General features: G+C 33.9%; 1 protein-coding gene across 9 annotated transcripts in view; it reads right to left on the bottom strand.

The window, feature by feature from the left end:
* LIPI (lipase I) overlaps positions 1–17337 on the bottom strand; it is a 75246-nt gene extending 57909 nt beyond the window's left edge. For 8 of the 9 annotated variants that reach the window (XR_006193007.1, XR_006193008.1, XR_006193010.1 and 5 more), the window contains exons 1-2: positions 16613–16651; positions 14359–14492 (exon numbers count right to left, since the gene is read on the bottom strand). The gene's annotated coding sequence lies outside the window, so the exon portion shown is untranslated. Of the gene's footprint in view, positions 1–14358; positions 14493–16612; positions 16652–17270 lie in introns of those variants that run through there. The other variant, XM_042903143.1, reaches the window with a different exon arrangement.
* Positions 17338–17372: the final 35 nt, after the last annotated feature.

Genomic DNA, 17372 nt, shown 5'->3' with positions numbered 1-17372 from the left:
AAAGATGAAAACATCCCGGTGATGGATAGTGGCAATGGTTGTACAAAATGTGAGTGTACTTAATGCCACTGAACTGTAAAAATTATTAAAATGGCGATTTTTATATGTGTTTTACCACAATTAACACAAAATCTTCTAGAATCCAATTCCTGTCATGAAATATATCAGATTCCATACTTCTCTTACTTCTGTAAACAACTCGAACAGTGGATAAAATGTGTATATGAAACTTTAGACACTGGACAACAAAAAGCATAGAACTGTGATCTCTAAAAGAAAAGAAACAAATTATGTGAACACTATAATCTAGTAGCTTCCTGCCTGGAGATAGTCTCTCTTAGTGCAGAAAGTTTGGACCCAAGGAGAGCATGATGATGTTACCAAGTTGGGGAGAAAGATCAGGGTTTGGGGAGAGTAAAACAACTAGAATTTCTAGATTATATGCTGCAAAAGAAGTGGCTCTACAGAGGCAGAGGCTTGAAATCTGCAGAGGGGTCCCCAAGAATCGGTTGCTGTATACAGACCTATGCATGCATAATGTGAAACTCCACAAAGAGCTGTAAACTGAACAGTTCCAGAGGTCACAATGCTCTGGGAGACAATGAAGCCCTGGCTAGCCAGAGTAGAAAGACCTTAAGGAACATCATGGACATTCAACAGAGACCCTAGAAAGGTCACATTTGGTTTTAAGAGAGCTAAACTAGCTCTAGAGTGAAAGAGACTCATCTTTTCCTCTTTTCATTCTCTCAACTCTACTTGCTTTGATTCAGCTTCATTCTCTGGCAGGCAACAGGCTATATGTCTGTAATATTGAGAGAAAATATTAATGATCTTGAAGTAAGCAAATATTTCTCAGACAAGATTACAGTGAGTGTGAAACATAAACGAAAAAGGTGATAAATTGGACAGTCATAATGAAACATGTCTGTTCCTGAAAAGACACTCATCGTTAAGAATGTGAATATGTAGGCTTGTAATATGTACACCTGAAAATCACCTGTATCCAGAATATGGTGGGGTGGATGGAATCTGAGTGTTTATATACACATATACGTTAAACACACGAACTCAATTTTTCAGAATTGTCAAAATAATTGAAGACACTTAACAAAAGATGGTATAATGGCCTAAGATCCATGCTCAACATCACTAGTCACCAGTAAAATATAAGTTAAATTAAAATAATAATATCACTACACACCCACTAGAAAGGCTAAAATTAAAAAGACGGAGGGGCACCCGGCTGGTTCATCCAACTCCTGATGTCGGCTCAGGTCATGATCTCTCACTTGGAGAGATCAAGCCCCGCATCAGGATTTTCTCTCTCTCCCTCTCTGTCCCTCTCCCACTGGTGCGTAGTTTCTCTCTTTTTCTATCAAAAATAAACTTTAAAAAAAAATATGGACAGAACCAAGTATAGGTGAGGATGTAGGGCAACTTGAAGCATCCTTCATTGCTAAGGGAAGTAACAAAATGATATATTTTGGAAAACCATTTAGCAATTTCTCAAAATACTAAGTATATACTTTTATGACCCTAAAAAATCAGTTTCAATTGTTTACCTCTGAGAAATAAAAGCATTTGTCCACAACATGTACAAGCTCATAGACATTTTTTCATAAGGACCCCAAACTGGAAAAAACCTGCATGTCAATAAAAGGAGTATAGATACACAAACTGTGGCATAATTATACCATGTAATACTACCCAGCAATAAAAAGGAATAAGCTTCCCATACATGCAACAACTTTGATAAGACTCAAAAACATGATGATGAACAAAATGTTCCACAAAGAAAAGTACATGTTGTTTAATCCCATTTTTATGAAATTCTCGAAAAGGGATATTTAATCTAGAGTATCAGAAAGCAGGTCAGATTTGTTTAAAACCAGACAAGGAGAGGGGGTTACTTGCAAAGAGCTAACTTTTGGTAACTCAATAAATATTTTATTTTTTGATAAGACTGTTACATGCCATGTAAAATGTGGTGCACATATTTTTAAAAACTCATCAAAGTATACTCTTAAATGAGTACATTTTAGCATATATAAGTTATACCTCAATAAAGTTAAAAAAAACTTATAGTAAAGTTCTAATTTTTTTACAAAACAGAGAAAAACATAAAGCTTAATCATTTTTAGAAGCTATAATATCTCTAATATCAAGCATAACAAAAATAGGGCAAATATCCACATAGATAGATACAGGAGCTATAAATTACTACAACTCATGTAACAATTAAAGGCAAAATTCCCAAATAACACACTCACAAGCATACACAGTCCATAGCACAGTCCACAGCATAAAACTAGAACAAGAGTTAATACTATATTATATAAATTAAAAATAGAAGTATATTTTATTAAAATGACAAAATATTACCTATTACATGCCAATAACGATTGTCGTATTAGTGATGAAACATTAGTGACATTATTTCCATTAAAATTAAAAAAATATAAAACATCTGCTGTCATACATTCTTCTGTCTAACTCAGCAACAATATAAGAAAAAGAACCAAACTCAACACCTGAAAGACAAATAATCCAGTGAAGAAATGGGCAGAAAACATGAATAGACACTTTTCCAAAGAAGACATCCAGATGGCCAACAGACACATGAAAAGATGTTCAACGTCACTCATCAGGGAAATACAGATCAAAGCCACACTGAGATACCACCTCACACAGCTCAGTGGCTAAAATGAACAAATCAGGAAACTACAGATGCTGGTGAGAAGGTGGATAAAAGGAAACCCTCTTGCACTGTTGGTGGGAATGCAAACTGGTGCAGCTGCTCTGGAAAACAGTGTAGAGGTTCCTCAAAAAATTAAAAATAGAACTACCCTATGATAGCTAGTAGCTAGAGTCAAACCACATGAGACCCTTAAATACAGAGAACAAACTGATGGTTGACGGGGAGGGACAGAGAGGGGACATGGGTGATGGGCACTGAGGAGGGTGCTTGTTGAAATAAGCACTGGGTGTTGTATATAAGCCAATTTTACAATGAACTATTTTTAAAAAATTCAAAAAATAAAATAAAAAAATTCAAGGCCCCCCAGCAAAAAATATATATAAGAAAAGAAATATAATCATTGGGTACAGACATAACTTGCTTACTGTGATATATTCTATTAAAAATATGAAAACAGAAACTCAAAAAATTAATCCAAGGGGAAGTTTTAATATACACATATAAAAGAGGCACCTGGGTGGCTCAGTTGGTTAAGCCTCTGACATTGGCTCAGGTCATGATATCACAGTTCATGGGTTCAAGCCCTGTTTCAGGCTCTGTGCTGACAGATCAGAGCCTGGAGCCTGCTTCATATTCTGTGTCACCTCTCTCTCTGCCCCTCTCCTGCTCACTCTGTGTGTGTCTTTCTCTCTCAAAAAATAAATAAAACTAAATGGGCACCTGGGTGGCTCAGTTGATTAAGCCTCTGACTCTTGGTTTCAGCTCAGGTCATAATTTTGTGGTTTGCAAAATCAAGCCCCACACTGGGCTCTGTGCTGACAGTTCAGAGCCTGCATGGGATTCTCTCTCTCCCTCTGTCTCTGCCCCTCCCCCCGCTTACTCTCTGTCTCTCTCTCAAAAATAAATAATCTTGAAAAATTTTTAAATAAATATTAAAAAATAGATATATAAATATATAAAAATCATTAGCCTTGGCTCATATTAGCAATAGTCAGTATAAAATATAATAAAATTATTAAAACCCACAAAAATATAAATATTAATAATATTGCTGCAAATATATTTTATATTTACAGTTCTCCAGCTTTTCTTTTTCAAAATTTCCCCCACAGTAAGTGAATTTTTGGAGCTAACCATAAAGATATGCTCTCCCTTCATCCTAGACCAATTTGAATACCCAATCAACCTAGACCCAAGATTAGACCACAGGGGAATGTAAAATCCAAACGGGTCCATTCAGGACCCTTTGGGGTGGGTGGATATAGACCATGGGAGAGAAAGTGGCTTTCTTTCCAGATTTCAAGCTATAAGGAAATAAATCCTGAAGCTACATACGGTAATCTTTTTTTTTTTTTTTTCAGTACTTGGATCCAGTGGTATTTAATGCAAAACTTTTCAGTTATATGACATAATAAGTTCCATATACATATATATATATGTATATATATATATATATGTATATATGTATATTACTTAACCATCAAAAAGAATGAAATATTGTCATTTGCAACAACGTGGATAGAGCCAGAATGTATTATGCTAAGTGAAATAAGTCAATCAGAGAAAGACAAATCCATATGATTTCACTAACATGTGGAATTTAAGACACAAAACAGATGAACATATGGGAAGTTGTGGGGGTGGAGAGAGAGGGAAACATACCGCAAGAGACTCTTAACAATAGAGAAAAAAACTGAGGGTTGACAGAGGGAGGTGGGTGGGAGATGGGCCAGATGGGTAATGGGTACTAAGGAGGGCACTTGTTGGGATGGGCACTGGGCGTTGTATGTAAGTGCCGAATCACTGAACTCTACAACTGAACCCAATATTGCATTACATGTTAACTAAACAAAATTTAAATATAAATAAATAAATAAATAAATAAATAAATAAATAAATAAATAAAGTTCCTTCTTTCCTTAGCTAGTTTGAACCAGGTTCCTATGATTTGCAAGTTAACTAGCCCTTTGAAAAGAGGAGAAGAAAGAAGAGAGAAAGAATGAAGAAAAGAAGGAGGAAAAAGAGAAAAAGAAAGAAGACCAGAAGGGATAGAGAAATATACAGTGCCCCTATAAGAAAAACAAAGCTTAAAAATATTACAAAGGAACCTAAAAGATTTGAATAAACACTGAGATATACCATGATCCAGAATGGAAGATCTATTATCACAAAATCAATTCTACTCATATTAAATTTATATGTGTAATATGATTCTGAATTAAGGTCTCAATGAGATGTTTCCAGGGAGGGGATAAATGCTCAAGGAAAATGAATGATATTTTAAAGATAATAAATGGGCATGATTAAAATTATGTTTATATTATAAACTAATTAAAAAGAGGCCCTGAAACTGCATCAAGAATTGATATACAGGTTAATGAAACTGAATGGGAACACCCAGAAATAAACTATATTACCCATAATAATTATGGCAATCCATGGTCAAAGATAATGGATTTTTAAATAAACAATGACAAGGATAATTGATGTTAGCCTATTTAAAAATGCCATGTATACAGATCTTTTACATCTTTGGTTAGATTTATTCCTAGGTATTTTATGCTTCTTGGTGCCACTGTGAATGGGATCAGTTTCTTCATTTGTCTTTCTGTTGCTTCATTGTTAGTGTATAAGAATGCAACTGATTTCTGCACATTGATTTTGTATCCTAAATGTCCATCAACTGATGAATGGATAAAGAAATTGTGGTTTATATACACAATGGAATACTACGTGGCAATGAGAAAAAATGAAATATGGCCTTTTGTAGCAACATGGATGGAAGTGGAGAGTGTGATGCTAAGTGAAATAAGCCATACAGAGAAAGACAGATACCATATGGTTTCACTCTTATGTGGATCCTGAGAAACGTAACAGAAACCCATGGGGGAGGGGAAGGAAAAAAAAAAAAAAAAAAAAAAAAGAGGTTAGAGTGGGAGAGAGCCAAAGCATAAGAGACTGTTAAAAACTGAGAACAAACTGAGGGTTGATGGGGGGTGGGAGGGAGGGCAGGGTGGGTGATGGGTATTGAGGAGGGCACCTTTTGGGATGAGCACTGGGTGTTGTATGGAAACCAATTTGACAGTAAATTTCATATATTAAAAAATAAAAAAATTAAAAAAAAATTAAAAAAAAATAAATAAACGTGAAAAAAAATAAAAAAAATAAAAAAATAAAAATAAAAATGCCATGTAAAAATTAAATTATATGACCTAGAAAAATATAGTTAATATGTACATGACCTCAGTTTGAGGAATGACTTTTTAGCATAAAAACAAAAGAAACTATAAAGTAGGAGACTAACAGGTTTCACAGCACATAAATTTAAAACTTCTGTACATAAAAACTATATACCAGCCAAAAGACAAAATATATAAGCTAGGGAAATATTTTCAATGTAAGGTAGGAAAGGAATTGATATGCTTACAAGTAAGTATAAATGAAGAAAAAGAATACCCACCTGAATACCAAGTGAAAGATATAAACAAATATTTTATAAAATAAAATATGAAAATGGCTCATAGAGTTATCAAAATGTACTTAATCTTCTGAAAAATCAAATAAAAATTACAATAATATTTTCTTATCATATTTTTATTATACCCATTAATAACATCAATTTATATCACAGGATTTTTAACAGTGAATATTTGAGAATCAACTAAATGCACAGAAATGAGAGACTAGAAAAATAAATTAATGGTGTATCCATATGATGGGGACTGTAAGCAGCAACCAAAAAATTTATATAATCCATATATATGTGTGTGTTAATATACAGTTGTAAGTTTTATCTGTTATATATATGTATATATATATATATATATATTATACTAAAAACATACACATTTGTGCACACATACATATTTATTATAATAGAACTGATAGGAAATAAAACAACTTAGTTATTGTCAATATTGGAGTCGTTTTTTCTGTATTTTTATGTGTGTTTTCTATTTTTTGTACTTCACCATTTTCTAAATGTTCTAGATCTAAAATATGCATTAATTTTACACTAATGAAAAATGATTTAAATAGGCTTCAATTAATTGATAATGACAATAGCAAAAATAAGTTAACAGCAAAAGGATGAATATATCAAGAACAGAAAGGCAAGTATCATTTTTTTAAATCCTGTTTGAAAAATTAACAAATTGAGGGTCTAGAGAATACAGTAAGTAATTCTATTGTGGTAAGAAATTCAGTAGCAGGGGCACAGTATCAGATTCCATTGCCAAATATGTAGGGAGATGATGACTCTAGTAATCTCAACAGAGGTACACTGAGAAAGAATTCTGAAAATCTTCTGAGACTTCAATTCTAGAAGCAGTAAAATTGTTAAAAAATATCAAAGACATATGGTGGAATTAGGATAATCATTCTAAGTTGTTCAGTTGTATCTCTGAAATATATTTCCATTACAGTGACAATGGCTGTGATGAAGACAAGGGGATCAAAATGGACAGAGTCCAGAAACATGGACAGTGCCCTGGACATGGGCAGCTGAGACCCAAGTGCCTCTAGCCTCCTCAAATATCTCTTGTGACTCTGAGTAAATCTTCTCATCTCTGAGTCTTGGTTTCTTTAAATGCAAGGAGTTGAAGCAAATGCTCCCTATGACTTGTATTATTCTAACATTCTTTGATTCCAAACCCATTTTCATACTCAGTAAGCTGCTAAGACCAGTTAGTCTGCCTTGCAACTTTCAGTGTTGACCAAGCCAATAACAGAGGAGCCTCAAAACCCAGCCAAAGAAAGCCAACAATCCCAACACATTCTGGAAAGGTCTACTGCTACTTCCTTTGATAATCCTCTGATATCCCACACTCACCCTAAAAAGACTCCATGAAAACCTCTTTTCTCTTTTCCCCATTTCTGAAAACAAAACATATTTGTTAACACCTATAAACAAAACCATCAATGATAGTAATAATGGCTAATGGTTATTTAGCACTCACTCTGTGTTGAGCACTGTGGTGCTTTTGTATTTGCTATCCTTTCCCTCATTTTATATATGAAGAAAGGTCACACAATTAGAAGCAACAGAACATTTATGAGTGATATCTGAAAAGCATAACCATATTCACAGCACAAGTTACTATGTAAACAGTTGAGCAACATAAGTTCACTAGCTTAATTATACTCATGTGTAATAAAAAGAATGAAGACCTTTGGGGGCTAGCAAAATATCAGGTACCAAACAGTAGACTGACTTTATAGCTACAAAATCAGAGATTTTTATGGTCATAGAGCCAGTTAAGACACAAAACTGTAGGTAGAACTGTAATATCTCGGGAGGCTAGAGGCAGAAAGCAAAATTAAAGGTAAAAGTATCCTTAATTTTCTGATTCTGAAGCAATCAAAGCACATTTAGAAAACGTACACTTATTTAACAAGTCATAAGTAGTCCAGATATTCAATCCACAACTCTTCCAACTGTGCAAATGTTTGGAAAGTCGTTAAAAATGAAGCTGACTACACACAAAAAAAATAAACTTGATGTCTGATAGGTCTTGAGGCCAAGAATTCTCAAGCATGGTTTTAAAAATGGGTGTAAAAAATGACTGGGAACGTTTGTTCAAAGTGTACTTTCCTGGTCCCATCCCCAGAGATTCTGGTTTGGTAGGTAAATCTGCATTTTAAAATGCATAACCCAGGGGATTCCGATATAGGTAGTCCATACAAGTCTACCACAACTGTGTACAGGTAGATATAACATGAAGACTTATACCTGGAAGTTAATCTGAGACAATTACAGAGAAAGGGTACATGGGAAGAAAACAGCAGATTATTCTAACCTAATTTATAACTGACCAAATCATACTTTATCTCCTTTGAGCTTTTCAATGCAGTGAGACAGTATTATAACTTTTACTTCCATTTAAAAATGAGGAAACTGAGGTTCACAGGAGCTAAGTGATTTGTCTGGGATTATAAGCTGCCAGGACTTGAATCTGGGTCTTTTAATTGCAAATTCCATGTTCTTGCATGTTCCCCTTATTTTAAAGACACTTTGGTACAATAAATTGTACCAATAAATTTGGTACAATAAGTTGCTTGTAGTCATCTGATTTTAGCAGATCAGTGGAAATGAATTACTAGTCATATCAGATTTTTAAATACAAATTATACAAATTTACATAAATTGTACAAAATTTTTATACAAATATATAAATTTTTATACAATTACATAATGATGAATTTATTGAGCCCATGAGCTTAGAATGCCATGAGTTTCAGAAAGACCACTGCCCTACAAACAGCCCACTAAATAAAGATCTACAAATATCTATACTCTCACTACTCAAAGTGCAGTCCCATATACCCACAGGCATCATCTGGGAGTTTATGAGAACTGCAGAATCTTGGACTTCACTTCCTGCCTATGGGATAAGAATTTGTATTTTAAACAAGACTCCCAGGTGTTTTGTATTACATATACGATAAGTGCTATCTATCATCTTAGAAAAGTGACTCCATTTTTCTGAATTTCACTTTCCTCAACTGTAAAATGAGAAAGAAGAATTTTTTTTTAAGTTTCTTTCTTATTTATCTTGAGAAAGAGTGAGAATGAGCAGGAAAGAAGCAGAGAGAGAGACAGAGAGAGAGAGAGAGAGAGAGACAGAGAGAGAACACCAAGCAGGCTCCATGCTAACAGCATGGAACCTGATGCAGCGCTAGAACCTACAAACCGTGAGATCATGACCTGAGCTGAAATCAAGAGTCAGGTGCTTACCTGACTTAGCCCCCTATGAACCCCTAATTTATCTTTAATATCTCTTCCAGATTACCGGAACAAGAGAATTGGCAAACTATGGTCAGAAGGCCAAATCCGGCTGGCAAGATAAGGCAGGTTTTTACATTTTTAAATGGTTGAAAAAAATTAAAATAATATTTTGTGACACGTGAAAATTACAATAAATTCAAATGTTAGAGTCTATAATAAATTTTATTAGAACACAACCATACTCATTAATTTACGAATTATCTACGGCAGTTTTCACATTATGATGACAGAGCTGAATAGATGCAGCAGAAATCATATGGCCCTCAAAGCCTTAAATATTGATCAACCGGCCCTTTACAGAAACATTTGCTGCCCCTTGCTATGATAACAGCAGCAACTACAACTACCGTTTAAGCACTTATATGAGCAAAAAACTGTAACAAGAATATATATTCATATAATTTGAATATATATGCATACCGCTACATATCTGTACAGTTTGTTCAGCCATCTCTTCATTCCCATTTTTTCCATTAAAAATTTTTTTAAAACATTTGACTAATCTCAGTTTTTCAGAATGTTTTTCCTTTGTTGAAGGCAGATATAACCATATAATGATTTTCATGTTGAGGAGTGTGAGGATTGAGGAGATGCTAAGAGACATCTGTAAGAATCTCTAGCAGAGAAGGGAGGAGAATGTATGGTTTAAATAAAACATACTTACATGAAAGTAATTACTGAAAATTCAACAAAATTCCCTAGGCATGTGGGATTTCGAGGAAAATGACAGAGAGCACAAGAGTTTGCATGGGTTACAAATGATTTTGAGAACAGATGAATTCTTTACCTTATTTTCTATTTACTGTTATTAATATCTAAAAGGTCTTCTGTTCTATTTCAGTCAACAGAGACAGAAACATATTTAGTAATTATATCTGAGGGTTCCCAATTGAAAAATTAGGTAATTCCTAACTACTAATCAAAACAATAATCTTAGAAAGTCTGCCACATGAGGTTGGAGTAGAAACTATGATACTAAGATAATGCCAACTCTAAATGACATAAAAGTTAGGGGCTTAGACTTCAAATTTCTCTGACTTCCAATTTAAGGTGGCACTATCATGCATTACACAAATATAAAATGCCTACCAAGAAAAATCTAAATGAGAAAAAATATAATAAACTGTATATTAACACCATTTAGATTCTGCATTTGAATATAAAACTCAACATTTCTAGAATTTATGATAAACTCAAATATCTAATTGAAAAGAAACAAGAAATAATTTGAATTTCTAGGTGATATTTTAAAGTTATTCAAGTATGCATTCAATAATTTTTTAAAAGAAAATTTAAAACAAAATCATCTGCCTTTGCAAGGGACCAAAATCTATATGCATCATGAATTTTAAATTTATAACATTATCATAAAGTAGAACAAGTACTTCTACTTTATTACCAGAAAGAAATAAATGATATTACTAACATTAGTAAACTTTATTACCATAAATCTGTAAAACAGGAGAATAAAGTTCTACTTTATTACTATAAACTAATTTTGGTTTTAGTCACACTTGAGCATAATAGGACAAAAAAAAAGTTGTAGTATACGTTTACTTGTTAGTTTTGCAATTGACAATTTACCTATGTAAACATTTTCCTCAAAAGTAAGATTATTTGAGCATTCAAATTGAAATAAGATGTTTATCAAGTCATGATTTTCAAATATTGATTTAATTTCTCTATTACTGAATTATTCTGTCTCTTGAATATTTGTTCTCTATTTACACCTTCTTATAAAAGGTTTTCTAGTTATTAACTGGAAATTAAGTAAAATACAGAATATAAAATTTACCAAACACACACACACACACACACACACACACACACACAAACTTTATTCATAATTAACCATTTGATACAGTTAGTATTCACAATCATACTATTTCCTTTCATACCATGATGTCACAGAATTTTTTATCCCAGAATCAAAATACTATACTCATTATTTGACACACAATTTGGTAAGATAAATCAAATTATTAAGTTCTTACCAGATCTTGCCCAGCACATCAAACAAAGAAAAATGTATACTCTCATTTGGAATCCAGTAAAAGTAAAAGCAGCTCTGAGATTCAACACAAAAGAAATTCTGAAATTCATTAAGATGTCTCTTTTGTAAGATTGTCAGAGTCTGGTAGGTTTTAACATAAAAGATCCCTGATCTTTTGCTCCTCCCTGTTTGTTGAAAAGGTAAGGTAGGTTGTTTTTTTTTTTTTTTTTTTCCCTCTCATCTGGCTTGTGGTTGTAAGAGGATTTTTAAGTCAAAACTCTGTAATAAGTCACAAACAGCTGCCCAAGTTGAATTGAAGGGAAAGAAAAAGCTAATTATATCTTTCCTTATTCCTCTTAACCTCAGAATTTCAGAAGCGGTCAGGAAGAATATGTTTATTGAAAGCCTAGAGCAAATGTGATGTTAGAAAATGCTAGAAATGGAAAAAGTCAGAAAACGTTGTGGTTTATGTTCATTTTGATTACAAACCAAGCTGTCTTCATATACCATAAAATCAATAATAAAATCCATATCCATCAAGCTGTCAGATATAAAATATGACCTTTTCATGTTTATATCATTTTGCAACCCAAATTCAGTGGCTATTTTAAAATTCAAAATGCTAGCTTGTCTCTTGAGTTCTACAATTGGAAAATCAAAAAAACGTATTTTTGTTTTTAATATAACATTTTTTAAAAATTATTATAGGTTTCTTTTCGCATGTTTATTTTTCCCCTTATTTTCCTTCCAGTAATAGACTTTAGTAGGTCAGGAAAATAGAGAACAATTTTCAGTACATGCATTATCAGTTCAAAACTTAAATTTGTTTTTTGTAAATTCAAGTTTCTATAAATTTGCAAAGATACTTTAAGAACAGTATCAGCAGAAACTAATCTGAAATCTAGGGAAATATTTCAAAGAATCCACAAACAAAATGAGATATTCATTTAAAAACTGTGAAAAATGTAAAAATCATGATTTTTAATTGTTTGATCTCTAGGGGGTTTATGTGAAACTTCATTTTTAGAAGGGGGCCATTACTATAATTTGACTGGAGACCACCAAATAACCTATGTCCTTTAATATCACTTAGCTGTAACAACTGTACTTCTCTAACAAAAATATAAATAAACCACATCTCTTCAAAATGTGGGAAAAAATGTAATGCAATTGTTGTACATGTTAAAAGAGATTATTAACAAGTTTATACTTAAATTAAAAGATAAACCCTTCCTATTTAACATATACTTCTTCTTTTATTTTGTGCTTTTGATGTGACACTGTAATATGAATCTTATACATTATTTTCATCATTGTCATTCTAAAGAGCTTATATTGAAAATCTCAACTTGGGGGCGCCTGGGTGGCTTGGTCGGTTAAGCGTCTGACTTTGGCTCAGGTCATGATCTCACAGTCCATGAGTTCGAGCCCCGTGTCGGCTCTGTGCTGACAGCTCAGAGCCTGGAGCCTGTTTCAGATTCTGTGTCTCCCTCTCTCTGCCCCTCCCCTGTTCATGCTCTGTCTCTTTCTGTCTCAAAAATAAATAAAAACGTTAAAAAGAAAATTTAAAAAAAAAAGAAAATCTCAACTTGGCATTTAAGACAGTACAATACATAGCAGTAACAAAATATAAAAATTATACTGTTTTCATATTTTTTACTTACTGTCAATAGCGATAAAACAGATGAATGTCCATTGCATTAAATAGCATAATACTGAGGAGTAACAAAATATTATATAAAATGTCTATAATTTAGTAAGACAATATTTCTGTGCTTTTTTTAGTCCTCCTGAGAAATAAAAAATGATTTTAAGCTTACAGACATGGATACATTATTAATAATACTATAAAGGTGATAATGAGGATGATGAGGATGAAGATATAAAATTGATTGAGCTCTGTGTACCAGGCAGGCTTCCAGGCAGTTTATAGGTAATTATAATAGGTAGCTGAGTAGTGTATATTGAGATGGGGTAGTCATTGTTTATCAGAATATATTTTGGCACAATCTTTTGTATAATTTAGCAATATGTGTCAATTACCCTTTGATTCAGCAATTAAACATCCAAGATATTTTCCTACATAAATTTTTTACTAACGTATGTGCACAAAGGCATATGAGCAAGGATGTTAATATCAGTATTTTTTTAATGGCAAAAAACAATGGAAACAATGTAAATGTCTAATGGCGGGGGGGGGGGGGGGGGGGGGGGGGGGGGGGGGGAATTAATCTAATTGGATACATACAGTGGATTAAAACTGATGTGTATAAATCACTATTTATTGGTAAAGAAAGTCTCCGTTACATAGCACAAAGGGAGAAAAGGCAAGCTACAAACAGTATGTATAGTAAGATTTATTTTCCTAAAATGTTTTTTGTATATATGTATATGTATATGTATATGCACATGTATATTTCAAACTAAGGAAGGTTTTCCTCCAAAATGTTTATGTCTGCATGGTAGACTTATTGATGATTTTTACTTTCTTATTTATTTCTTTAAACATTAAAAATATTTCTTTACAATAAGTATCTAATACAAGTAAAACAAACAAAAATCTTGGGACAGATACAGTTAAGAAAATCAGAATAAATAAAAAATGAAGGTAGGAAAAAAGTGAAGTCAAAAGTGAGGTCAATTTTAGAAAAAGCATCCACTAACTAGAGTCCCTTAATACTAATTTATCAAGTTTCTCCTTTCATTCATTCATTTATCCAACTTTTATTACGCATCTACTAATTTCCAGGTATAATGTAGTTGTTGAACATACAAAGTAGAGACATTTATTTATTCAAACTGTACTATATCAACAATTATTTATGATATATCCACAGATATGTCAGGGATTGTCCTAAGTACTGAAATATCTTTATTTACCTTATAGCAATTCACAGTGAGGAGGGCTTGAAAAAGGCGTATCTATGAAACTATGGCACCACACAACAGGACCGCCAGCTAATCTAGAGTGCAGACTTCAGGGAAGACCTTCAGGACATGCTGCCTGGGCTGAACTGCCAATGAGAGTAAGAGTCAGTTGGGCAAAGAAGCGAAGAAAGAAGCTCTAGTTTTAGCTAGATAGGTAAATAGATACACTTATTTATTTATATATATAGCTTATAGTTTTACATATATTATTATATGTAAACGTTTTCATTTTTGAATACATAAAGTTAGGGGTATAAAACATCCTGATAGGAGTTAAGAAAGGCTAATTCTTTATAGTGTACCATGCACTTAACACATTAAAACTTATATTTGGCTAATGGTCCAGGAAATGCTGAGGATAAAGTGAATTATATTTGGGGGTACCAGTTGAGTGTCCCACTTTGGCTTAGGTCATGAACTCACTTTCTCTCCCTCTCCCACTACCCTCTTCCACTTGTATTCGCGCTCTCTCTCTCTCTCTCCCTCTCTCAAAAAAAAAAAAAAAATTAAACCAAGCAAAATCAAAAAGTGAAGTTTTTAAAATCCATTAAGAAGGTGGCTTTTTGAGGCAACTGGGTGGGTCAGTTGGTTAAGCAGCTGACTCTTGGTTTTGGCTCAGGTCATGATATCATGGTTCATGGGTTTGGGCTCTGAGTCAGGCTAGCTGCTGTCAGCAGAGCCCACTTCAGATCCTGGGTCCCCCTTGCTCTCTGCCCCTCCCCCGCGCTCACTCTCTTTCTCTCTCTCAAAAATAAGTAAACATTAAAAATAAGTGAATTATTTTTTAGCTACTGCTAGGTTTATAACTACGTGTTCATTCAACAGAAGCTAGGAAATACAGTAAGCTTACGTTAGAAAAATGATATATATTAAGGTCAAATTCTGAACAGTTAACTGCACGAGCTTTCAAAGCTCATAACATTAATTTTTTTAATGCTTATATATTTTGAGAAAGAGAGAGCACACCCATACAAGCAAGCGGGGGAGGGGCAGAGGGAAAGGGTGGGGGGGAGAGAGAGAGAGAGAGAGAGAGAAGCAGGAGCCTATGATATGGGGCTCAATCATGACCTGAGCAGAAATCAGGAGTCAGACACTTAACCAGCTGAGCCACCCAGGCACCCCAGAGCTTATAACAGTAAAAAAAGTACCATAGAAATACAAGCACCATAAACTTAGTCCTGCCAAAAGAAAAGAGGATTGATAAGAACATGAAAATCATACACATTTCTAAAAAAAGAAAAAAAAAACTATGATGCAAACCTCAAAACTATGATGCAAACCTCAATATAGCAAGACAACATGATTATCAACTATTTGTAAATATAGCTAAAGTTTTATATCATTCACAATCATATACATGGGCACTGCAAATTTTACAATGAAACCTGAAGATACAGCTCCCAGATCAGTGTGACTGAGAGGAAACAAAAAATATGTTCATTTGGATAAGATTTATGAGATAAATGAATTTTAAAAATCAACAGAATTATACATAATAGAAATCTTCGGGTGTCCATTCATTTGATCAACACATATTTGTTATATAACTACAATGTGCTAGTTTCTTTAACCCCTTCCTACCCTACCATAATAATGTTGATGGCAGAGGAAAGGAAAAACGGAGACAAGACCTGTATACTTATGATATATCAACAGAAGGTGACTGTTGAAGTTACTGACACATTATGTTGTATTTATTTGTATAGGAAGAAGTCTGTCTCTCTCATGCTGAAAGCTCTAGGACAGATCTTTACACTTAATCTTTGTTTTCCAAGGATTAAAGACAGAGGCAGGCACATAGTAAGCATTCAGAAAATATTAAATGAAGTACTGTAATTACATTAGCTCAATACATTCCTTAAGAAATAGAATTTGAATTCCTAAAAGTGAAATTACTTATGTAAAATCATGAAATTAAATAATGTCACAGTTCAATTAGAAATCAGGTTTCCAAAGATGTGTTCCTTTTCATTAGAAACGAAGGGCATTTTTGTCCACCAACTAAGTAAATGCGTGCAATGCAAAATGAATTATCACCACTCCTAACTAAAGGCCAAATGATGTCCTGATTACTTGTTTATTTACAGGATAATTTCAGGGTCTTTTGGAGACATGGATTCTTCAGAAAGGAAACCAAGTTAATAGTTGTCAGTTGATTTATTAATCTATTGACATTCTGAGTAGGTTTTCTTCCCCCTTTAATTACCTTTCTTCTTCTCCTTCTTCTTCTTCTTCTTCTTCTTCTTCTTCTTCTTCTTCTTCTTCTTCTTCTTTTTTTTTCCTAACCCTCCCCAAAAAAGAATGAATTCTTCACCCTGGTCACTGAATACAAACATTGGATCCCGCTACAAGCGCCCTGCAGCCATCCTCAAGAATTCTGGCTTCAGTCATAAAACCTGCTATACTCTTTCTAGTGTTCCTAGGTATAGGATGTTTTCTCAGGCCTTCTGGCCTGAGAAATGCCTTCTGGAGTCAACCTAAAACGTCTATGCCCATTTTCAAAGACTTCTTTAGGGTGCGCTTCCTAGGTAAATAAACTTTAATTCTAGCACTCCATTGTATTCCACACCCATAGCCATGCATGCATGGATTTATTCTTTCAAAAAGCATTTTGTACAGAATATACATTCAAAATCCTAGTGATTTAGACATTTATTCTTTGGAAACAAATCTTCCCCCATTAGCCTAGGAGCGACTGTACAGCAGCTAGTACGTCTTAAAGCCTCTCTACACACATTTTATTGAAAATTTTGATTGAATAAATCCGAAGTCAATTAATAACGGTGTGTCCAAGAAAATGGAGGGCACTCCACAAGCAAGAGGGGCAAGCCCCGAGCACAGTAATCTTTTTTATTCTCACTCACACCCCCTCGGTCCCGGCCGGATCCAGGGCGTTGGGGCGGCATGGTGGGCGGCCCCGCGGGGCGCCGGGGGGCGTAGCCCCTACCTCGCTCCGCCCCTGGCGC

This window comes from Panthera leo, chromosome C2 (genome assembly GCF_018350215.1).
Source record: "Panthera leo isolate Ple1 chromosome C2, P.leo_Ple1_pat1.1, whole genome shotgun sequence".
NCBI lineage: Eukaryota > Metazoa > Chordata > Mammalia > Carnivora > Felidae > Panthera > Panthera leo.
The sequence above is the reverse complement of the archived record's forward strand: the minus strand, read 5'-3'. Positions and strand labels throughout refer to the sequence as shown.